Raw genomic sequence first — 25,327 nt, 5'->3', positions numbered from 1 at the left:
ATCTGATTTCCTTGCTCTAGGGAGATGCCAATCAATATCTGGGAAAATTATATCTCCCACCATGACCACTCTGTTATTCTCGCACCTTTCCAGAATCTGTCTCCCTACCTGCTCCTTGATGTCCCTGTTTCTATTGGGTAGCTTATAAAAAACATCTTGTAGAGTTATTGTCCCCTTCCTGTTTCTAACTTCCACCCATAGAGACTCTGTAGACAATCCCTCCATGAGTTCCTCCTTTTTCTGCAGCCATGACACTATCTCTGATCAGCTTTGCCACGCCCCCAACTCTTTTGCCTCCCTCCCTGTCCTTTCTAAAACATCTAATTCCTCGCCACTACGAAGCCATTCCTGCCCCTGAGCCACCCAAGCCTCTTTACTGGCCAAAATATCATAGCACCAAGTACTAACCCACACTCTAATTTCATCCGCTTTGTTCATGCATTAAAATAGACACATCTCAAACCATCAGTCTGAGCGCATCCCTTCTCTATCACCTGCCTATCCTCCCTCTTGCACTGTCTACATGTTTTCTCTATTTGTGAGCCAATCGCCCCTTCCTCCATTTCATCATTTCAGTTCCCACTCTCCAGCAATTCTAGATTAAACTCTCCCCAATAGCCTTAGCAAACCTCCCTGCCAGGATATTGGTCCCCCTCGGATTAGAGTGCAACCCATCCTTTTTATACACGTCACGCTTGCCCCCAAAGAGGTCCCTATGATCCAGAAATCTGAATCCCGGCCCCTTGCTCCAATCCCTCAGCCACACATTTATCCAACACTTCACTCTATTCCTATACTCACTGTCACACGGCACAGTCAGTAATCCTGAGATTACTACCTTTGAGGTCCTGCTTCTCAACTTCCTTTCTAACTCCCTGTAGTCTGTTTTCAGGTCCTCATCCCTTTTCCTAACTATGTTTTTGGTACCAATATCCAGGGTTGTGAAAGTGGCTGTTCACTTTCCCACTTCAGGCCTGAGTGACTTATGTACCTTTAGGTCTTTCAGCTTTTTGAGCACCTTCTCTCTTGTAGCAGTAACTGCATCCATTCCTCTTCCTTCACACACTACAACATCAGGGATACTGGGGATACTGCTAGTTTCCTCCACAGAGAGGACTGATGCAAAATACTCATTTAGTTCATCAGCCATCTCCTTGTCCCCTGTTATTATTTCTCCTGACTCATTTTGTAGTGGTCCTATATCCATTCTTATTTCTCTTTTATTTTTAACATACTTGAAAAAACTTTTACTATCCACTTTGATATTATTTGCTAGCTTGCTTTCATATTTCATCTTTTCCCTTGTAATGATGTTTTTACTTTGCCCTCTGTAGGTTTTTAAAAACTTCCAAATCCTGTATCTTCCCACTAATTTTTACTTTGTTGTATGCCCTTTCTTTTACTTTTATAATAGCTTTGCCCTCCATTGTCAGCCATGGTTGTACTATTTTACTATTTGTGTATTTCTTCATTTTTGGAATACCTATGTCCTGTACCTTCCTCATTTTTTCCCAGAAATGCACACCGTTGCTGTTCTGCTGACGTATCTGCCAGCAGCTTCTTCCAATTTACTTTGGCCAACTCCTCTCTGATATCACTGTAATTTCCTTTACTCCACTGAAATACTGCTGCATCAGACTTTACTTTCTCCCTATCAAATTGAACTCAATCATATTGTGATCACTGGTTCCTAAGGGTTCTTTTACATTAAGCTCCCTAATCACCTCTGGTTCATTACATAACACTCAATCCAGTATAGCCCCTAGTAGACTCAAAGTCAAATTGCTCTAAAAACCTCCTCTTAGGGTTTCAACAAACTCACTCTCTTGAGATCCATTACCAACCTGATTTTCCCAATCAACCTGCATGTTACAATCTCCCATGACTGCCATAACATTGCTCTTTAGACACGCTTTTTCTATTTCCTGTTGTAGTCTGTGGTCCACCTCCCAGCCACTGTTGAGAGGCCTGTATATTACTGCTATCAATGTCCTTTTACCCTTGCAGTTTTTAATTCAACCTGCAAGGATTCAACATCTTCTGATCTTTCACATCTTTCTACTGATTTGATGCCATTCTTTACCACACCACCCCCTCTGCCTACCTTCCTATCTCTCTAATGTAACGTGTAACCTTGAACATTCAGCTCCCAACTACAACCATCCTTCAGCCATGATTCAGTGATGGCCACAACATCTTACCTGACAATCTGTAACAGTGCAAAAAGATCATCCACCTTATTTCTTATATTATGCCCATTTAGATACAACACCTTGAGTACTGTATTTGCTATCTCTTCTGAGTCTGCATCCCTAATGTTTCGATACTCAGCCTGTTGGTTGTAACTAAGTCCCATCACCTGCCTGGCCTTCCTGACAATCTGACTGCATGCTCTCCTTACTTTTTTATCATCCGTCATTTCCTGAGTCCCTTCACTCCACATTCCACTCCCCTTGCAAGCTTTTAGAATTGCAGACCTTTGAAAAAAGACAAATAATTCTTAACTTCACAGTTTGCTTCAAAATCTCATATGTCAGCCATTTTCAAGTTGCTGTTAAACTGCATTTTTTCACCAGAAAATGAATATATTTGCATTGATCAAATGGTTCTATTTCAATATCAGAGAATGTATACAGTTACAACCTGGGATTCTTGCTCTTCACAGATAACCACAAAAAGAGAAGAGAACCTCAAAGAATGAATGACAGCAAGACATTAGAATCCAAAAGCCCCCTCTCCGCCCTCCCACCCATAGACAGCAGCAAACCATCAAGCTTCCCCCTCTCACCTCACTCAATTCAGCAGAAAGCGTCAGCACCCACCAACCATCAAGCAACAGCAAAGCCCCCAAAGAGAGACCATGACATGCAGTCAACAAAAATTAGTGTTTACCCGCCAGATCTACATGCCACTTTCTAGATATCTGATGCAACGTATCAGGTAATCAGTTTTGGTTTTATACAGAATTAGCTTTATTATCACCAGCATACATTGTGAAATTTGTTAACTTAGTGGCAGCAGTGCAATGTAATACATGATAAATATAGAAAAACTGAATTATAGTAATTTTATTTATATATATATATATATATATATATATATATATATATATATATATATAGTGTGTGTGTGTGTGTGTGTGTGTGTAATAATTAAGTTAAAATAAGTCGTACAGAAACGATATAAATTGTGAGGTAGTGTTCATGATTTCCAATGTCCATTTATAAATCAGATGGCAGAGGGGAAGAAGCTGTTCCTGATTCGCTGAGTGTGTGCCTTCGTGCTTCGTGTTACTGTCTCCTTGCTGACAGTAACAATGAGAAGAGGGCATGACCTGGATGGTGGGGATCCTCAATGATGAATATTGCCTTCTCCTTGAGGATGTCTTGGATACGGTGGAGGCTAGTAGCCATGATAGAGCTGACTAATTTTACGACTTTCTGCAACATACTTCAATCTTGTGCAGTCGTCACCCCTCCCCATACCATATGGTGATATTTAACATCATTATGAGACAAATATGAGCTCTCTGCTTCTGAGTTGTAATAGAGGTTGCAATGAATACATCTAATGATAACGGATAACTCTTCTAAGTTTCACCTAATGCATTACTAGGGGTAAATTGCTCTGATCCTCTGTAAAATGATTTAACAATGAAATCATAAAGTTTTCTACTGGCTGGTGTATCCAGTGCAATAACCTTTAGACCAGTATTTTGTGGGCATATCAGGTAGAAATGTACCAGTACACTATAGCTGGGCCAAGTTACTATGAAGATTTTTTTGGTCTTTTGCCAAATAATTGAGAAGACTGCCAGAATTTCTGAATAAATCACACAAGTCAGCAGAAATGCATAGTTCAGCAATGCTTCTTGAGACGCTGCAGTCTTCCCAACGGAATCAGGAATCGTGCCTAGGGCACTCAACTTGTATGTGATTGACTTGGAGTGAAGAAGACACTCCAAGGGATATCAGGCGACTCTCTCTCCCTCACTCTGACCAACACCTCCTGTGTTAAAAGTTCAAAGTTCATATTTATTATTCTGCAACCTTGGGACTCATCTTCTTGCAGGCACTCACAAATCAAAGAAACACCATAGAATTCACTAAAAAGCACACACAACAAGACCACCACAGATTTAATTTGCAAAAGAGGACAAATCGTTCAAGTAGTTAAAAAAATAGTAAATGGAAACACATAGAACATGAACTGCAGAGTCCCAAAAGTGAGTCCACTGCTGTGGAGCCCGTTCTGCACTGAGGGAAGTGAAGCCCATCCAGGAACTCAATAGCTGCAGGGCAACAATTGCTCCTGAACCTGGAAGTGTGGAACCAAAGACTCCTGCACCTCCTGCTCAGCGAGAAGAGAGGAGGACCGGTCAAATGCAGACAGACACTGCCGAACACCTGTTCATTTTCCTCTCAGTGTCCTCAATGATTTTCATCTTCCTCAACGGTTTAATCAGCATGGAGCCATCTTCCACTATCAGGCCTCAAAGCAGGGTCCTTCCCCTGGCCGCCCTGGCCACTCCAGTGAGGTTCCAGTTCTAGTTCCAGCAGATCGCAAAAGCGCCAGATTGTTCAGTTGGTTCAGAAGTATAGCCTTAAAAGGGAAATGACAGACTGCATACGGAGCAATTGCAGTTCAGAAGAAGAAGTATATCTATTTAAATATCTAGTAGCTCTGTGAGTGCCTATAAAACATCACTGTTGGTCACCGGCACCATTTGGGTAGGGAAGTTTGGTAACTGGGTAACTTGGCAAGTTTTAGACATACATTTCATTATTTCAATATTCCTTGAGCATTATTCCAAATGGTTTTAAGATTTCTTTCTCAAATCAAATATTAATATTTCTTATTCAGTAAAAAAGGTGAGTACTATGTATAGTAATTGAAGTAGCAGCGTTGTGCCATCAGAATCTCAATAAAAGATCAGAATCAGTTTTAATATCACTCGCATATGTCGTGAAATATGTAGTTTTGTGACTCATCTGCTAGTGTTAAACAGATCCAAGAGCCTCGGCTTAGAAGGGATCAGGAGCTATGGCATGAGAATAAGAAGCCACATTCACCAATGCACCATTGGGCAAGGTAGCACAGTAATTCTGCCGTATACCATTCAAATGCTATGCTATAGTAAATTGTGTATAGTATAGTTACAGCTATGTTTAGTGTTAGTAATATTGTTTATTTTCATTACTGATTTAGCACATAAAGAATTCCAAATATTAGATGACATTTTTACTTTTATTTTAGTATTTTCCAAGCTCCTTTTCATTACATATCCTTTGCACAAATTGTATAATCTAAGTGTTCCCATGGGAACTATGTACCCTTCAAAACAGACAAGTCACTGTTCCTGCCGTTCTTCAGTTTCTTCAATAAGAAGAAAAGCCTGAATATCAACAATACCTATTTCTAGATATCTTCCCCTTACCTCATCATTATCAGAGTTCATTACAGCAAAATATAATTGACTCCAATGTTTGCTATTCTTAACTTTGTAAAGTAGCCATTCCAAATTCCTTGAAATTCACATTTCCAGACAGATCGTGAACAGTGAACTTACCAAAAAATAAGTGTTAGCAGCTGTTTTCTTTTATGTAAAATCATTTTACCTTCATGGAACTTATCATGCACACACAATGAAAACAGCCACAAGGAGTATTCATACTTTCTCCTACTAGATGAAAACTTGCCAATGATTCCTTATTCAATTCTTATTCCATATTGTAAGGCAAATGACTTTCTGAAAACAAGCAAGGAAAGAACTTTCAAATAAAAATGTGAGATGGAAGCCCATATTATACTTGAGCATGCTTTTATATTGGTCAATTCAAAGTTATGATCTTCCCTATATTTTTATTATACGGCATGGAAAATTTATCCTACTGCTGCTGGGTAACACATCAGTGACATTAAAAATAAATAGTCATCTCAGCTTTTTTTTCAGTCTCACAATACTTCTTTATTCACTCAATACCCACTTGTGCAAAATTATATCTTAAGGTAGCTGTAGTTCATATGCCTTTGGCGTATTTTGCGGAGATACATATATAATAGAAGTGACGATGCCTTTGGCATATTCAGCACAGGAACAGGCATTGTAAATCTGCCTTCAAGCAATTATTATCGAGGGTATTGGACATTAATTTAGGAGATGAATTCTTCTGGGTGTTAACAGCTATTTTGCTCTGGACATTCAGGCCATAATTCTTTTAACTTCAAATTACCTTTCTCAGCTTCAAAGGCAGCAACAGAACATAACATTGGTCAGCAGAGGTTTGGATGTGTGTGTATCATATAGAAGACAAAGGTTCCATAAAAAGGCTTTGCCAAAACACTGTTAAAATTCAAGTAAAAGTTTCTCTCAGTTTAATACTCTTGTGCAACAGGGATAACTCTTGGTACTTCTGAACAAGTTATTATGTAGCACTTATTGTATTACAGTGGGTTGTAGCCAATGAAATCAGAATCAGAATTAATAGTGTGTGTGTGTGTTGTTGTGGCCTCCGTCGGTCGCAGTTGATCATGGGTACTGCGCCTCTGGTAGTCACTGGGAGTGGCTTCTCTAGCGTGCAAGCCAGGGCAGCGTTGATATGGAGATCCGTCTGTTGCCCATGTAGTTGGACACCCTCTCCATGCTGATGACAGGTCCAAAGTAACGACGGAAGTCGGTACAGTTTGGTGCCAGCAGCACCGCAGGAGTTGCCGTGCCGGTGCTGGGTACAGCAGTCAGCCACCTTCGGGACTCCAATTCCCGATTTTTCCTTGGGGTGTTCTCCCGAAGCCTTTCCCGTGAGCAGGTATAGCCGCAAGACAGCGGAAGTTTGAAACCTGAGTTTTCCCTCTCCTCGATGAGCTACAATCCATGGTTAACGAGCCCCATCTGCCCGGAGCAATTGGTTTTAAGGTGCCAGCGGCCTGCCTTTGCCCTTCTCCTGTCAATGAGAACAGCTTTGCCGGGCATAAGAACTATCCACACGTGAAGGCCAGGAGTTAGACGGTTGTCAGAGGCTGTTTGAGATGCATGCCATGAAGAGCATTTGTTTAGCAGTGGGAGCTCGTCCTCACTACCACCCTTTGGCTCTAACTACCCTTGGAGTCATGTGTGTGTTAAATTGTCAATAATGCAATAGTGTAATAGTGCAATGAAAGCAGTGAAGTAGTGTACATGGGTTCAATGACCATTCAGAAATCTGATTGCAGAGAGGAAAAATCTGTTTCTGAATAGTTGAGTGTGTGCCTTCAGGCTCCTATACTACCTCCCTTATGGCAGTAATGAGAAGAGGGCCTGCCCTGGGTGATGTGGGTCTTTAATGAACGATGCCTCATTTTTGAGATGTTGCTCTTTGAAGATGTCCTGGACGTTGCGGAGGCTCATAATGGAGCTGAATGAGTTTATAGCTTTCTGCAGAAATAAGTTTCTATATATTTGCTAATGACACAACCATTATTGGTAGAATCTCAGATGGAGACAAGAGGGCGTACAGGAGCAAGGTATGCCAACTAGTGGAATGGTGCCATAGCAACAACCTGCCACTCAACGAAAGAGCTGCTTGTGGACTTCAGGAAGGGTAAGAACACATACCAATCCTCATAGAGGGAGCAGAAGTGGAGAGAGTGAGCAGTTTCAAGTTCCTGTGTGTCAAGATCTCTGAGGACCTAAGCTGGTCCCAACATATCGATGAAGTTATAAAAAAGGCAAGACAGCGGCTATACTTTATTAGAAGTTCGAAGAGATTTGGTATGTCAACAAATACACTCAAAAACTTCTATAGATGTAGTGTGGAGAGTATTCTGACAGGCTGCATCACTGTCTGGTAAGGGGGGGGCAGTAAGGGGGGAAGTTGTAACTACACAGGACTAAAAGAAGCTGCAGAGGGTTGTAAATTTAGTTGCCTCCATCTTGGGTACTGGCCTACAAAGTAGCCAGGACATCTTCAGGGAGCAGTGTCTCAGAAGGTCAGTATTCATTATTAAGTGCCTCCAGCACCCAGAGTACTCTTTCCTGTAATGCCATAGGATTTTATCTTGTTAAGCAGTCTCATGTGTGGCACCTTATCAAATGGCTTCTGAAAATCCAAGCAAATGACATCTACTACATCTCCTTTGTCCACCCTACTTGTTACCTCCTCAAAGTACTCTAACTGATTTGTCAGGCAAGATTTCCCTTTACAGAAACCATGCTGATTTTGACTTATTTTATCATTTGTCTCCAAGTACCTGGAAACCTCATCATTAATCCAACTCTTTCCCAACCACTGAGGTTAGGCTAACTGGCTTATAATTTCCTTTCTTTTGCCTTCCTCCCTTCTTAAAAAGAGGAGTGACATTTGCAATCTTTCAGTCCACTGTGACCATGCCAGAATCCAGTGATTCTTAAAGATCATGACCAATGTATCCGTTATCTCTTTAGCCATACGCTGGAAGCATAGCAACACTTATGAGCTGCCTTCAGAACATCCTTGGATTGTAATGGTTGTTGTATGACTTGATGTTACAACAATTATAGCTAAACTGTGATCCTTAAATCACAGCAGAGTATCATGTCTGCCATCAGGCAGGAGGTTTGGTGGCATTAGGACAAGAAATGCTGGGATGGGAAAAAGCTTGTTGGGTGTGGAAAATAAGCATTGGCAATTTTGGGACAACAACATCAGAACAGTATGTATGGGGTGCAGAGACATTGGAATTTGTTATGGATTACCAGAAGAATATTTGCAGGAGTTATAACCATATAACCATACAACAATTACAGCACGGAAACAGGCCACCTTAGCCCTTCTGGTCCGTGCTGAATGCTCACTCTCACCTAGTCCCACTGACTCGCACTCAGCCCATAACCCTCCATTCCTTTCCTGTCCATACACCTATCCAATTTTACTTTAAATGACAATACCAAACCTGCCTCTACCACTTCTACTGGAAGCTCGTTCCACGCAGTGGATAGGTTTGACTACAATCCACAGACCCTAATATACCATCTATCCTTTTATCTGAATTGACCCTAATTTGTATGCTTGAGTCAGACTGCAGAGAAAAACTGTTAATTAGCAGCTATGTTGTTAACTGCAGAAGTCAAACACTACTGTGAGTGCAAATATGTGTGCATCCCTTATGGTCAACCTAAGGGAACAATTATTTTCTTTCCTGTATGGCATGAAACTAAAAATATCATCTAGGGAGACTTCATTGTATCTCATTCAATACTGGCGTTCTTTTCATCACCGCTCTTTCCTTGGTCATGCTTACTATTTTCCAATGAGTATTAGTATTGGTATTGGTTAATTATTGTCACATGTACCAAGATACAGTGAAAAGCTCATTCACTGCTCATTCAGATCAAATTATACAGCACAGTTAGGTAGAACAAGGTGAAACAGTAACTAAGCAGAATAAAGTGTCACAGTTAGAGAAAGTGTAGTACAGATAAACAATAAAGTACAAGATCATAATGAAGTGAATTATGAGGTAAAGAGTCCATCTAATCATACAATAGGTCTGCTGAAGAGTCTGAGCACATTTCTAATGCGCACATTGTGGTGAGCCAGATCATGTATGATAGATTTTAGACAATTTGCTGGCTCATGGTCAAGATTCAAGCTTATTTGTCACATGCACATCTAAACGTATGAATATGCCTTTTGCAATAACAACCAACACACCCAAGGGTGTGCTGCGGGCAGCCCACAAGTGCCATTGCAGATTCTGGCACCAACAGAGCATGCCTACGATACTCAGCAGAACAACACAGAACATGGCAAGCAACAAAACAGCAGCAAAAACAAACCTTGTTTCTCCCTCCCACTGTGCATACACAGTCACTTAACCACAGGGCAGGTCTCCAGCCTCCAGCATCTATCTTTCTCAAATTCAGAAATGGACTTGAGTCTGCACATGTTGGGATTTGACTTCCCCAGAGGACTCACAGAGATTTGCAGATTTAACTCTGGCCAACGAATTCCGGTCTTCCGATTAGACCCTCAGGCCTCGATCCTTGACATCAGTCCCAGGACATGTTAGTAAACAAACACTAGGCCTTGATCCTCAACACCAATTGCAGGACATGTTGGTGATCGAACACAATGGATCAAACTCCAGACTTACTGATGATGGGATCCCGAGCACTAGGCTTTGAACTTCGGTCATTAATTTATGAATTCAGTAGGTCATCAAATTCAATAGATCCTCTGACCTCCTTCCTCCTGCTTGCATGGAATTCTGACTCTGGAAGCTGATGACAACTCGCTGACCTGGGAAATGGTGTGGGAACCTTCTCCACCCTCGGCCAGCCAACATCTGACATTCAACATCCGACCATAGGTGTACCACATCCGGGTTACTGGCCTTCAAATGCTGAGCAGAGACTTAGATTCTGGACTGACCTCCAATTTCCACACATCTGTGTCAATAAACTCTAACTTGACCTCTATATGAGGTCATTCTTATCCTCAGCCATTAGATTCTATAATGAGTCAACCTGCAGCTGGGGAAGTGATGACACTCTCTCGTTAGACTGTTTGAGGTAACTTATTTTTTATTCTTTGTAACTTCTCTTCTAATATTTGTGCATTTGTATATCTGTGCACTTGTAACGCTACTGTGACACTGCAATTTCCTTTGGGATCAATATCTATCCATCTAACTCTTCTCTCTGTTCCCAAAAACATCCTTGCATTCCTAAAAAAAACAATAAAAGAGAACAAAATCTGAGCTGTGACTCAACAGATTTCACAGCTCAGTGCCATCTTGTGTTAACCAATTTAATTTTCTGTATTGGAGAAACTATTTTGCAGATGACAAGCACAAGAGGATACCTGTTACACTGCAAATACATCAAAGTAAAAAAGGACACCAATAACATCAGCAACAGCGATGGTAATTTTACAGGAGTCTTAAGGTGTTAAGATGAACTGATATCTTCTACTATTAGAACCATAAAAAATTACAGCACAGAAACAGGCCTTTTGGCCCTTCTTGGCTGTGCCAAACCATTTTTCTACCTAGTCCCACTGACCTGCACCTGGCTCATATCCCTCAATACACCATATTCTGTATCAATTCATTCAAATTCTCCCTTACTTATATTGATCTGCTCCTAAAATTATTGCTTAAACTTTGCTCCCTTCCACTTTTTATTTCCAGTTATGTCCTTAGTTGTAGACAGGCAGCCGGTGAAAGCTTTAATGACAGCACATCTCTCTGTCTGCCAGGCACCAGCACAGAAACTACTGGGAAGTGATGAATGAGGCTGGTACAGCAAACAAATCATCACTCACCCATTGAATCAGTGGTGGAATAGATGATGAATGATGTTGCTTGCACTCGTGTTGCCAGCTTATAAGGTGCCAGCAGCAAGGTAAATTAGATCTACAGTGACATTGAGAGGAGAGTCCAACACCATTCCAGCTGTCACTTTTGGCCTTTCCCCTTCTTGCCCGATGTTACGTGGAAATAAGGAATCAAAACCTCCTGATGTAATATTCTGCTCTGGATCTATGGATTGTGTTGGGAATGGAAGGATTCCTGCAGTCTCCTTTCCACTACTCTAACAAATGCTTCCCTTTTAGTTTCTTAATACTCAATAAAGAGTAACTCATTGACAGAAACCCTTCAACAGTTCAGTACATTGAAGTACTGAGAATATTACTAATTCCCAAGTAATTATAAGTATGGAAATAATTAGGAAAATGTGTAGCTCAGGTGGCCAATGCTGGGTTGAGTTATTCTCTGATCTTGGCAATTTACCACAGAATTGTACGACAAATTTCTAAGGTAAGGATATGTTCGTCACAGCTTTGTGAGCCGAAGGGCCTATATTGTGCTGTAGGTTTTCTATGTTTCTATGCTTCTATGGAAACTGCAACTAACAGAGCACTGATGATGGCTCTTGGAATGGTGACAAAACATTTGCAAGTAAATTGCCAAGATCGGAAACCAACTCAACCCAACCTAGTATCACACTACTTGGAGTAGAGTTTTGGTCACCCTTCTGTATAAAGGATGATATTAAAGTTCAAAGTTCAAACTACACTTTTCAAAGTTTGTATTCTATACACGGCCTTGAGATTCATCTCCTTGCAGGTGTATTAAACTAGAAAAGTGCAGATTTACCTGCGTGTTGCCTGGAATTGACAGAATGAGTTATAACAAGAGGTTACGTAGACTAAGACTTTATTTTCTTGAACATAGGAGATTGGGGGACTTGACCTGATAGAGGTAAATAAGCATGAGAAGGTCTCCAGATGCTGGAAATTCAAAGCAACACGTAAAATGCTGGAGAAACACAGCAGGTCAAGCAGCATCTATGGAAATGAATAAACAATTGGTATCTGTGGCCATGGCACTGCTTCAGGACTGAGAAGAAAAGGGGAAGATGCCAGAATAAAATGGTCGGGGGGGGGGGGGAGAAGAAGGAAGCTAGTTGTAAAGTGATGGGTGAAGCCAGGTGGGTGGGAAAGGTCAAGGGCTGGGGATGAAGGAACCTGATAGGAGAGGAGAGTGGACTGCAGGAGAATGGGAAGGAGGAAGGGTCTCAGAAGGAAGTCAGAGGCTGGTGAGAATAGGTAAAAGGTCAGGTTTGGGAATAGAGGAAGGAGGGTGGGGGGGTATTGTGTATATTTTTGTACTGGAAGGAGAAATTGACATAAGATCATGGGAGGCATTTGCAGTGTGAAAATACATGGTCTTTTTTTCAAAGGGAGGGCTTCCTTAAAAGAAGAGTGCGGAGGATTGAAATCAGAGATGAGAGATTTAACATGTACATCAGGTGCAGCTTCTTCACACAAAGGATGATGTATAATTGAAATGAGCTGCTGGAGAGCTTGGTGAAGGTGGGCACATTAGCAACTCAAATTTTGTCCTGCATCTTTAAAGTGTTAAGTTTGAAATATTTTGTGCTACTGTTATAGAGTAATATTTTGGATGCGTGCATTTCATTCAATTAGTTATTGTGCTTGCATCTTCATTACAATGGGTTAGGCTACAGCCCTGCCTGAAAAGCAATTTGTTTAATAGCTTAATTACTTCTAATAGTTCTGCCCTTTACTTGCAGCACATACAACACCGTCCCACAGGGTTCTGACTTGCAACATCAACTATATTCTCCTCCCACCAATGCTGCTTAACCCACTGAGTTCTTCCAGCTCTTTATGTGGTGTTTCATAGTCCAGTATCTATAGTCCCTGGTGTCTCTTCTGTCTCATCTTCCATACTTTTAACATCACATTGAAAACAATTTTCATCAAACCAAAAATAAAAATAAAAGGCCTTTTCATACCTTTGAGGAAAAATAGGTAAAACACTCTGAAGATAGTGCCAGTTGTGGGCAAATAATTTTCATATTTTCATTTATACAATGGAAGGATATTAAAATAATCTCAACTACTAACTGGGGCTATATGGAGATCCAAATGAAAACAGGGGACACAGGGATACTGCAATATATATTTCATATATATAATTCCACAGATTTAAGTTTTTATAAAACCACATAGGAGCAGGATTAAGCCATTCAGCACATTGAGTCTATTCCATAATCCCATCACAGCTGATTCCTCTCAATCTCATTCTTCTGCCTCCCTGTAACCTTTGACATGCTGATTAATCAAGAAACGATCAACCATTGGCTTAAATATATCTTATGACTTGCCTTGCATAGATGTCTGTGGCAATGAATTCCACAGATTCACCACCATCTGGCTATAGAAATTCCTCCTCATCTCCTTTTAATGGGATAACCTTCTATTCTGAGGCTATGCCCTCTGGTTCTAAACTCACCGATGATAGGAAACATCCTCTCCACATCCACTCTATCTAGGCTTTTCAACATTTGATAAGTTTCAATGAGAACCCGCCCCCCCCCCCCCATTCTTCAAAACTCCAGCAAAAACAGGCCCAGAACAATCAAATGTGCCCCTTGCATTAACCCTTTCATTTCCAGAATCATTCTCATGAACCTTCTCCTGAATCTCTCAAATGCCAGCACATGTTACATTTGACTTCCTTATCACTGACTCAAACAGCAAGCTGTTAGTTAACATTTAGAAAATCTTGCACAGAGGTTCCCAAGTTTCTTTGCATCTGATTTTGAATTTTCTTCCCACTTAGAAAGTAGACTATGCCTTTATTCCTTCTACCAAAGTACAGAAGTTTTAGGAATTGCAGGAGTATTTTGACTGTTATTACCTTCTGCCAAGAATGGCATCCATACCAGGATTGTGTATTTAAGGTCCATTTTTCTTTCATAAGAATTTGGTGTTTATTCCTGTGAGACGATATTTTTCAAGCCAACACTTTGAAGAGTTTCTTTCAAGAGATTTTTTTTCACTTTCACCTGAGTTTCTGTTCTGCTTTTGACATATTTCCTCTTGCTTTAGTATTAAGTGCTTTGAATCTCAAATACAGGATATACTGAGAATTTAGTAAAATATGGTACAACCCCTTGCTTTTTTGCCATCAAGACGCTCTTTCCTTGCTCAAATTTGAGATACAAATTCTTGATGTATAAAATCAATATTGTTCTTTGGAGGAGTACAGAGTGATCTACTCTACTATTTGGTTGCTTAAGATTCAGGGTTATCTCTCTCAGTACTTGCTGCTGGGCATCCAGGTCATCACCAATTACAGGACAACATCACCTGACTGTGCCGGTGATGCCTCCCTCCCAGATGTGCTGAATAACTTCTACACCCATTTTGAGGTGGAAAATGACGTAGCAGCGAGGAAGTCCACCCCTCCTACAAATGACCAGGTGCTGTGTCTCACCGTGGCCGATGTGAGGAGAACCCTGTGCAGGGTCAAACCACGGAAGGCTGCTGGACCAGACAACATTCCTGGTAGAGTGCTCAGAGGATGTGCAGACCAGCTAGCAGATGTTCTCACTGACACTTTCAACATCTCCTTGAGCAACGCCACCGTTCCAATGTGCTTCAAGGCCGCCACCATTGTTCCCGTGCCGAAGAAGTCTTCAGTGTCTTGCCTAAATGACTACCGTCCCATTGCACTCACATCCATCATCATGAAATGCTTTGCGAGGCTCGTCATGAGGCATATCAAGACCGTGCTGCCCCCCTCACTGGACCCCCTGCAGTTTGCATACCGTCCCAGCTGCTCAACAGATGACGCCATTGTCATCACCCTCCACCTGGCCCTAGCCCACCTGGACAAAAAAGACACGTACGTTTGGATGCTGTTCATCAGTATTCAACACAATCATCCCTCAGAAACTGATTGGAAAGCTGAGCCTACTGGGCCTGATAGATAGATAGTTAGATAGATACTTTATTCATCCCCAAGGGGCAATTCAACATCTTTCCAGTGTCCCATACACTTATTGTAGCAAAACTAATTACATACAGTATTTAACTCAGTATAAATATGATATGCATCTAAAATCACCCTCCCAAAAAGCATTAATAAATGAACACTTCCCTCTACAACTGGATCTTAGACTTCCTGACTGGGAGACCTCAGTCAGTCCGGATCGGGAGCAGCATCTCCAACACCAACACACTGAGCATGGGGGTCCCCCAGGGCTGTGTGCTCAGTCCACTGCTGTTCACTCTGCTGAGCCATGACTGTGCTGCAACACACAACTCAAACCACATCATCAAGTTCACCGATGACACGACCGTGGTGGGTCTCATCAGTAAGATCGACTAGTCAGCTTACAGAGAGGAGGTGCAGCGGCTAACAGACTGGTGCAGAGCCAACAACCTGGCGCTTAATGTGAACAAAACAAGAGAGATGGTTGTTGACTTCAGGAGGACAGGGAGCGACCACTCCTCACTGAACATTGACGGCTCCTCGGTAGAGATAGTTAAGAGCACCGAATTTCTTGGTGTTCACCTGGCAGAGAATCTCACCTGGTCCGTCAACACCAGCTCCATAGCAAAGAAAGCCCAGCAGCGTCTCTACTTTCTGTGAAAGCTGAGGAAAGTCCATCTCCCACCCCCCCATCCTCATCACATTCTACAGGGGTTGTATTGAGAGCATACTGAGCAGCTGCAACACTGCCTGGTTCGGAAATTGCGCCATCTCAGATCGCAGACCCTGCAGTGGATAGTGAGGTCAGCTGAAAAGATCATCGGGGTCTCTCTTCCCGCCGTTACGGACATTTACACTAAACGCTGCATCCGCAAAGGAAACAGCATTATGAAAGACCCCATGCACCCCTCATACAATCTCTTCTCCCTCCTACCGTCTGGGAAAAGACACCAAAGCATTCAGGATCTCGCAACCATACAATATAGTAGTTTCTTCCCCCAATCTATCAGACTCCTCAATACTCAGCGCCTGGCCTGACAGCTTGCCCTACTGTCCTGTTTATTATTTATTGTAAAGCTTGCACTCTTTTGTGCACTTGATGCAGTCCTGGTAGGTCTGTAGTCTAGAGTAGTTGTGTGTTTTTTTTCTCTGTGTTGTTTTTTTTACGTAGTTCAGTCTAGTTTTTGTACTGTGTCATGTAACACCATGGTCCTGAAAAACATTGTCTCATTTTTACTATGTACTGTACCAGCAGTTATGGTTGAAATGACAATAAAAGTGACTTGACTTGATATACCAATGCCTGGCTTACTGGTTCAACAGAGTTAATAGAACATAGAACATAGACAGTACAGCACAGAACAGGCCATTCAGCCCGTGATATTGTGCCAACCTAACCCTACCCTTCTTCATAGCCCACCATTTTTCTATGAATCATGTGCCCAACTAAGAGTTTCTTAAATATCACTGATGCATCTGCCTCTACCACCATCTTTGACAACAATGGCCATGCACCCGCCACTCTCTATGTAAAGAATTTACCCCTGACATCAGCCGATAATTTCCTCTAAACATTTTAAAATTATATTAGCCGCTTCTGACTTGGGAAAATGTATTTCCTCCTTCCTTGCTTCTAGCTTGCTCAACCTATCCTCATAGGACATACTCACTTATCCAGGCAGCATTGTAATAAATCTCCTCTGTCCCCTCTCTATAGCTTCCTTGTCCTTCCTATAATGAGGCAACCAGAACCAAATACAATATTCCAAGTGTGGTCTAACCAGGATTTTATAGAGCCACACATTATCTCACTGCCCTGACTAATGAAGGTCAATACACCATATGCCTTCCTAAAAGTCTTGACAACCTGTGCAGTAACTTTGGTGGATCTACAGACATTTTGGTAGGAACCTCATTCTCCCCTTCCAAGTCTGGATCTTATGGTGTATTTGAACAGAAGGAAGGGCAGGCCATAATACCATATCATTGATGAATAAACTTAAAGAGCACCATAGCTGTGCAGTATGGAAGCAAGTCCTTCTGCTCACTAGTCCTGGGTGGCCAACAAGAACCCCTCTCAGGTAATCATACACTAATCCCATATTATTCCCACCATATTCCCATTTGCCTTCTCCCAGTTCTGTCACTTAAAAACAGCAAGGAATTTACAGTGGTCAAGTAACACATCAACCTGCATGTCTTTGAGGAATGGTAGGAAACTTCTGGAAGAAACCCACTGTCAAATAGACAACGTGCAGGCCCCAAACAGACAGCACCTTGGGTCAGGATTGAACCTGGGCTACTGGAGGCATGAGGAACTGTGCTACTGAACAGGCATAGAGCTCATCAGTTCTTGGCCTCCGCCTCCCTGCCTACTCTTCAAAACACTCAATTCTCCTATAGTATAAAAATCAGCTGATTTCAATCTGAAATATATTTAGTGATTCAGCTTCAAAAAGAAAAGTAACTCAAAAAATTCACGTCTTTGAGAGAAGTATTCCTGCTTTTCATTATCTTAAATAAAGGGTGTCACGATAGCATAGCATTTAGTGTGACACTTTACCATGCCAGTGATTGCAAAATCAGGGTTCAACTCCCATTTCTGTCTGTTTAGGGTTGGTATGTTCTCCCCATGACTGCGTGGATTTCTTTTAAGTACTCTGTTTATTCACACATTGCAAAGCTGTACAGGTCTGCATTAGGGTTATAAGTTGTGGTCATACTATGCTGGTGTTGGAAGCATGGCGACTCTTGCTGGCAGCCACCAGTAAATATTCATACTTTGTTGGTCATTGTTGCAAAGTCAAAACATTTCACTGTATATTTCTAAGTTTCAATGTATGTGAGGCAAAGAAAGACAATATTTAATCTTTAATATTTAAATAGGAAAAATCTTGAGAAATGCTGTCTTCTAAATCCAGAGAGATTTCAGCATTTAACTTTCCAAATTTTTATAAACTTACCGACTCCAATATGCGCACCTTCATATCCAATTTGGTCTTTGATTTTCTCCTTCACCAACGATTGTGCGTCTCTTTCTCATTTCCACAAAAATACCTTGCATAGTGTGCGCTCCAGTGCTTGTAAGCTTAATAGAAGTTTTGAGCATGTTTGAACACCAGATTTATTCCTGGCATTGGACATTCAGCTCCTAATGCTCAGACTACTTGTATCAATTTCACACCACTATGGATCAGAATGAGCTGTGTTCAAATCCAACTTTTGAGATCATGACACAACAATCCAGGTGATATCAGTGAGTGTCTTGAAGCACACAGGAATCTTTAATGTCTTGAACTGCACCGCTTCCACAGAACAACACATTTCATGGAAACACAAACGAAATACTGGAAGAATGCAGAAAGTTGGGCAGCATCAATGGAGGCTGAAAGAAAGATCATAGTTGGGAGATTAACATCAAAAGATATAAATTGTATTGAAAGGATAGGCACAGATAGGCAGAGGGAGTGGGGTTTCTCTGTTGGTAAAAAAAAAGATCAAATCCTTAGAAAGGGGTGACAGGATCAGAAAATGCAGAATCTGTGTGGGTCGATTTAAGAAACTGCAAGGGTAAAAGGACCCAGACGGGAGTTATACACAGGCCACTCCCCCCCCCCCACCTTACCCTTCCCAGTAGCCAGGATATTGGATATAAATGATGTGAGAAATGGAAAAGGCATGTAATAAGGGCACTGTTAAGATCGTCATGGGGAATTTCAATTTAAGACCTTAATCCCATAAGATATAGGAGCAGAATTAGGCATTTGGCCCATCAAGTCTGCTCTGCCATTTCAATATGGCTATTCCATTTCCCTCTCAAACCATTTTCCAGCCTTTTCCTTGTAACCTTTCATGCTGTGACTAATCAATAACCAATCAACCTCTGCCTTAAATACACCCTGGCCTCCATGGCTGCCCATGGCAACAAATTCTACAGATTAACCACCCTAGGGCTAAAGAAATTCCTCCCCATATCCATTATAAATGGATGTTCCCGCTACTTTGTGGCTGTGCCCTCTAGTCCTAGACTATCCCACTTTTGGAAACATCCTCTCCACTCTACATATGCCTTTCAAAATGTGATACGTTTCAAGGAGATCCTGCCGCGTTCTTCTAAATACCAGTGAGTACAGGCCCAGTGCCATAAATCAGACCTAATATGGTTATCCTTTCATTTCCAGAACTATTCTCAAAAACCTCCTCTGAATCCTCTCCAAAGTCAGAGCATTCTTTCTTCGATAAGGGTCCGAAAACTACTCACAATACTTCAAATGTGGCCACACCTGTACTTTATGAAGCCTCAACTTTATATCTTTGTTTTTATGTTCTTGACCTCTCAAAATCAATGTTGTCTGCCTCACCACTGACTTAAACAGCAAGTTAATCTCTAGGGAATTCTGTACAAGGACTCCAAAGTCCCTTCGTACCTCCGATTTTTGAATTTCTGCCTGTTTAGAAAACAGGCTACACTTTTGTTCCTTCTACCAAAGTACATGACTCTACACTTCCCAAAACTGTATTCCATCTGTCAATTCTTTGCCCATTCTCCTCATCTGTCTATGTCCACCTGCAGCTTCCCTGCTTGCTCAACATTACCTGATTACCTGCCCCATATTGTCCACGAATTTGGCCACAGAGCCATCAATTCTGTCATCCAAATCATTGATATATATTGTAAAAGGAAGTGGTCCCAACTCAGACCCCTGTAGAAAACCTCTAGTCACTAGAAGCCAAACAGAAAGGGCTCCCTTTATTCCCACTCTCTGATTCCTGCCGATCAGTCAATGCTTATCCAAGTTAGAATCTTTTCTGTAATACCATGGGTTCTAATGTCGTTAAGCGGCCTCATGTGAGGCATTTTGTCAAAGGCCTGAAAATCCAAGGACACAACATTCACTGATTCCCCTTTTGCTATACTGCTTGTTATTTTCTAAAAGAACAGGCAAGATTTTCCATAAAGGAAGCAATTACAATGGAGTAAAGGGAATTACAGAGGCATGAGAGAGGAGTTGACCAGAATTAATTGGAAAAGAACACTGGTAGCAATGACAGTAGAACGACAATGGCTGAAATTTCTGAAAGCAATTTGGAAGGCACAGGATATATATATATATATCCTAAAGGGGAAGAAATATTCTAAAGGAAAGATGAAACATCCGTGGCTAACAAGAGAACTCAAAGCCAATATAAAAGCCAAAGAGAGGATACATAATAGAGCAAAAATTAGTGGGATGTTGGAGGATTGGGAAGGTTTAAAAAACCAACAGAAGACAACTAAAAAAGACATTAAGAAAGTAAAGATGCAATATAAAAGTAAGCTAGGCAATAATATTAAAGAGGATAACAGAAGTTTCTTCAGTAATAGCGAGTGTAAAGAGAATAAAGTATAAAAGAAAGAGGAAAATGGATATTGGTCTGCTGGAAAACGATGCTGCAGAAGTAACAATAGGGGCAACAAAATATGGACGAACTGAATAAGTATTTTGCATCAGTCTTCACTGTGGAAGACGCTGCAGTATAGTGGAAGTACCAGGCATCAGGGTGCATGAAGTGTGTGAAGTTACCATATCTAGACAGGAAGTTCTTAGGAAACTGAAAGGTCTGAAGGTAGATAAGTCACCTGGACCAAACATACACCCCAGAGTTCTGAAAGAGGTGGATGAAGAGACTGTGGAGGCATTAGTAATGATTCTGATGGCGCCTAACGGCGACTCCTCTACTTGCAGCTTTTTAAAGATTTCTATCTTTAATATCCTTATTTTTCCCTTTCAGAGTTCTTTTGAAGACCCTGACCTGGAGTTACACGCTGACTTCAGTTCTTTGCGGGAATGGGACCCAGTCTCAGGGTTTCACAACTGGCTGTTATTTGACCTGCCAAGGACGAGGCCTTAGAACTTAGCCTGTTAGACAATAGACAATAGGTGCAGGAATAGGCCATTTGGCCCTCTGAACCAGCACCGTCATTCAATGTGATCATGGTTGATCATCCACAATCAGTACCCCATTCTTGCCTTCTCCCCATATCCCTTGACTCTCCTATCTTTAAGAGCTCTATCTCACTCTTTCTTGAAAGCATCCGGAGAATTGGCCTCCACTGCCTTCTGAGGCAGTTTTTGGAGGTCCGAGATTTCGTGGCTCTGGTGATGGGTGGATTGAAGGTCAGTAGATTGGTGTGTCTTGGGAGCCGGAAGATCTCTGGTTGTGTGCCCAGAAACCTGAGATCTTTGGGCACAAAGCTTGCTAAAAACAATGCAATGAACTTTTAACAACATAAGCCAGTGAATTGTTTGTTATGTCTCCTCTCTCACTGTGAAATGGAGACATATCTTTCTCCCTTATAAGGGAGAGAGAGAGAGAGAGATCCTGTGGTACGTTGAATACCAGCTGAACGAGTAGCCTTTGTTGTTCTGCAGGTCTGTGTCTTTGCTGTCACTTTCCTGCAAGATTGAGTGTTCTATGGTGGGTGCCAATGCTTTTTCTTTGCTGGTGGAGGATGGGGGATCATTGCTTGCTGCCACTTATGCGCAGGAGGGAGGGGATTTTGGGGTTCTAACACTTAACTGTCATTCATTCTTTGGAAGCACTCCTCTGTTTTCGTGGATGATTATGAAGAAAAAGCATTTCAAGATGTATACTGTATACATTTCTCTGACATTAAATGTACCTTTGAAACCATTGATTATCACTAGATTCTGGAATGGTTCCAGAACACTGGAAAATTGCAAATGTCATTCCACTCTTCAAGAAAAAAGGACGGTAGAAGAAAGGAAACTATAGGCCAGATAGTCTAACGTCAGTGGTTGAGCAGATGTTGCAGTCGATTGTTATGGGTGCAGTCTCAAGATACTTGGAGGCACTTGATAAAATAGGTTGTAGTCAGCATGGTTTCCTCAAGGTAAAATATTACTTGACAAATATGTTGGAATTACTTGAAGAAATAACAAGCAGAATAGATAAAGGTGAATTGGTTGATGTTGTGTACTTGGATATTCAGAAGGCCTTTAACAAGGTGCCACACGGCAGCATCTATAGCCTGGCCTGCTGTGTTCCACCAGCATTTTGTGTGTGTTGCTTGAATTTCCAGCATCTGCAGATTTCCTTGGCTGCTTAATAAGGTATGAGCTCATGGTATTATAAGAAAGATTCTAACATGGAAAAAGCAGTGAGTGATTGGGAGGAGGTAAAGAATGGGAATAAAGGAAACCTCTTCTGGATGGCTGTCAGTGACTACTTGTGTTCCACAGGGATGTGTGTTGGGACCAAATCTTTTTACATTATATGTCAATAATTTGGATGATGGAATTGTTGCAAATTTTTCAGATGGCGTGAAGATAGGTGGGGATAGGTAATTTTCAGGATGAATTGGCATACTACAGAAGGACTTAGACAGGTTAGGAAAATGGACAAAGAAATTGCAGATGGAATACAATGTCAAGAAGTGTATGGTCATGCACTTTGGTAAAAGAAGTGAAAGAGTTGACTATTTTCTAAATGGAGAGAAAATACAAAAGCAACTGAGGTGCAAAGGGACTTGGGAGTTCTTGTACAGGTAATTCTGAGGATAAGTATGGTAAAAAGGCAAATTCAATTTCAGTGTTAATTTCACGAAGACGAGAATATAAAAGTAAGGATGTAATGTTGAGACTTTCTAAAGCACTGGTAAAGCAGTATTGAGACCAGTTTTGGGCCTTTATCTTAGAGAGGGTCTGCTGATATTGAAGAGGGTTCAAAAGAGTTTCACAAAAATGTTTCCAGGAGTTTCCAGGTTTGCATGGTTTGTTATTTGAAGAACATTTAGTGGTTCTAGGCTTGTATGCACTAGAATTTAGATGAATGAGGGGTGACCTCATTGAAATCTATTGAATGCTGAAAGACCTTGTTAGAGTGGATGTGGAGAGGATGTTTCTTGTGGTGGGAGAGACCAGAGGACACAGCCTTTTAGGACGGAGATAATGAGTAATTCCTTTAGCCAGAGAGTGGTGTATCTGTGACATTTTTTGCCACAGGCAGCTGTAGAGGCAAGGTCTTTCTGTATATTTAAGAGAGAACTTGGTAGACTCTTGACTGGTCAGGGCATGACGAGACACAAGTAGAAGGCAGGAGTTTGGAGCTGAGAGGAAAATGGATCAGCCATGATGAAATGGCAGAATTCTACTCCTATCTCTTATGGTCTTATAGAGAATAAACAGTCGATGCTTCGGGCTGAGACCCTTCACCAGGACTCAAAATGGTGACAGTTTATTTGCCCGCATAGATGCTACCTGACTTCAGCATTTTGTGTGTGCTCAATATTTACAGCAGCTACACAATCTCTTATGTTCATAATTTCATGACATATTTCCTTGATAATATACCTGATTCCACTGTGTCCAGAAGTGACACTAGAATGAAACATCATACACAATTCACCTCTGTTCTCTGAGGTGAGCCATCAGGATCCCCAGGCCACTAATTTATTTGTAATACCATACACTATTGTAATCCCTCACCCTCAGTTAGCTGCACACCAATCTTGAGATGAAAATGATGTGGATAAAGGCTAAAATGATGTATTGTCAAAAGTGCCATTCATATAGAACATAGAACATATAATAGTACAGCACAGTACAGGCCCTTCCACCCACAATGTTGTGCCGACCCTCAAACCCTGCCTTCCATATAACCCCCCACCTTAAATTCCTCCATATACTTGTCAAGTAGTCTCTTAAATTTCACTAGTGTATCTGCCTCCACCATTGACTCAGGCAGTGCATTCCACGCACCAACCAGTCTCTGAGTAAAAAACCTTCCTCTAATATCCCCCTTGAACTTCCCTCCCCTTACCTTAAAGTCATGTCCTCTTGTACTGAGCAGTGGTGCCCTGGGGAAGAGGTGCTGGCTGTCCACTCTGTCTATTTCTCTTAATATCTTGTACACCTCTATCATGTCTCCTCTCATCCTCCTTCTCTCCAAAGAGTAAAGCCCTAGCTCCCTTAATCTCTGATCATAATCCATACTCTCCAAACCAGGCAGCATCCTGGTAAATCTCCTCTGTACCCTTTCCAATGCTTCCACATCCTTCCTATAGTGAGGTGACCAGAACTGGACACAGTACTCCAAGTGTGGCCTAACTAGAGTTTTATAGAGTTGCATCATTACATAGCGTCTCTTAAACTCTATCCCTTGACTTATGAAAGCTAACACCCCATAAGCTTTCTTAACTACCCTATCTATCTGTGAGGCAACCTTCAAGGATCTGTTGACATGTACCCCCAGATCCCTCTGCTCCTCCACACTACCAAGTATCCTACCATTTACTTTGTACTCTGCCTTAGAGTTTGTACTTCCAAAGTGTACCACCTCACACTTCTCTGGGTTGAACTCCATCTGCCACTTCTTTGAAGAAACATTGAATTGATACCACATCAAGCTTTACAGCAGGAATTATTCTGAAAAAGAACAAAGAATATAGGACCTATGATGACCAAATTAACCTCCCAGTCAATATTTCTAAACAACAGATGGAAGGCCTTTATGTTGGTGTTATATCATCCATTACTTCCAATCAATGGCCTAAAATATCAGCTGCATAGTGGTAAGTGTAATGCATTACAGTGTGCTCGCTGTAAGAGAGGGCTTCAAATTCTGCCACTGTATGGAAGGAGTTTGTAGAATCTCCCCATGTCTAAATAGGTTTCCTCTTGCCTCCCACATTCCAAAGATGTAAGGTTAGGGTTAGGGTTGGTGGGTTGCGAGCATGCCATATTGGTGCTGAAAGCATCGTAACACTGTCCAGCACAATCCTTGCTGAGTTGATTTTATAAAACAATGCATTTCATTGTAGGTTTCAATGACCACTCTGCGGCCACTTCATTAGGTATACCTGTACTCTTGCTCATTAATTCATATATCTAATCAGCTGATTATGTGGCAGCAACTCAAGGTATAAAAAGTTTCAGACATGATCAAGAAGTTTAGTTGTTCAAACCAAACAATTAGCTGATTGGTGCCATACCAATAACCTCTCACTCCATGTCAGCAGGACTAAGGATCTGATTATTGACTTCAGGGGGAGGAA

The sequence above is a fragment of the Hypanus sabinus genome, chromosome 1 (genome assembly GCF_030144855.1).
Source record: "Hypanus sabinus isolate sHypSab1 chromosome 1, sHypSab1.hap1, whole genome shotgun sequence".
In the NCBI taxonomy this organism is placed as follows: domain Eukaryota; kingdom Metazoa; phylum Chordata; class Chondrichthyes; order Myliobatiformes; family Dasyatidae; genus Hypanus; species Hypanus sabinus.
The sequence above is the reverse complement of the archived record's forward strand: the minus strand, read 5'-3'. Positions refer to the sequence as shown.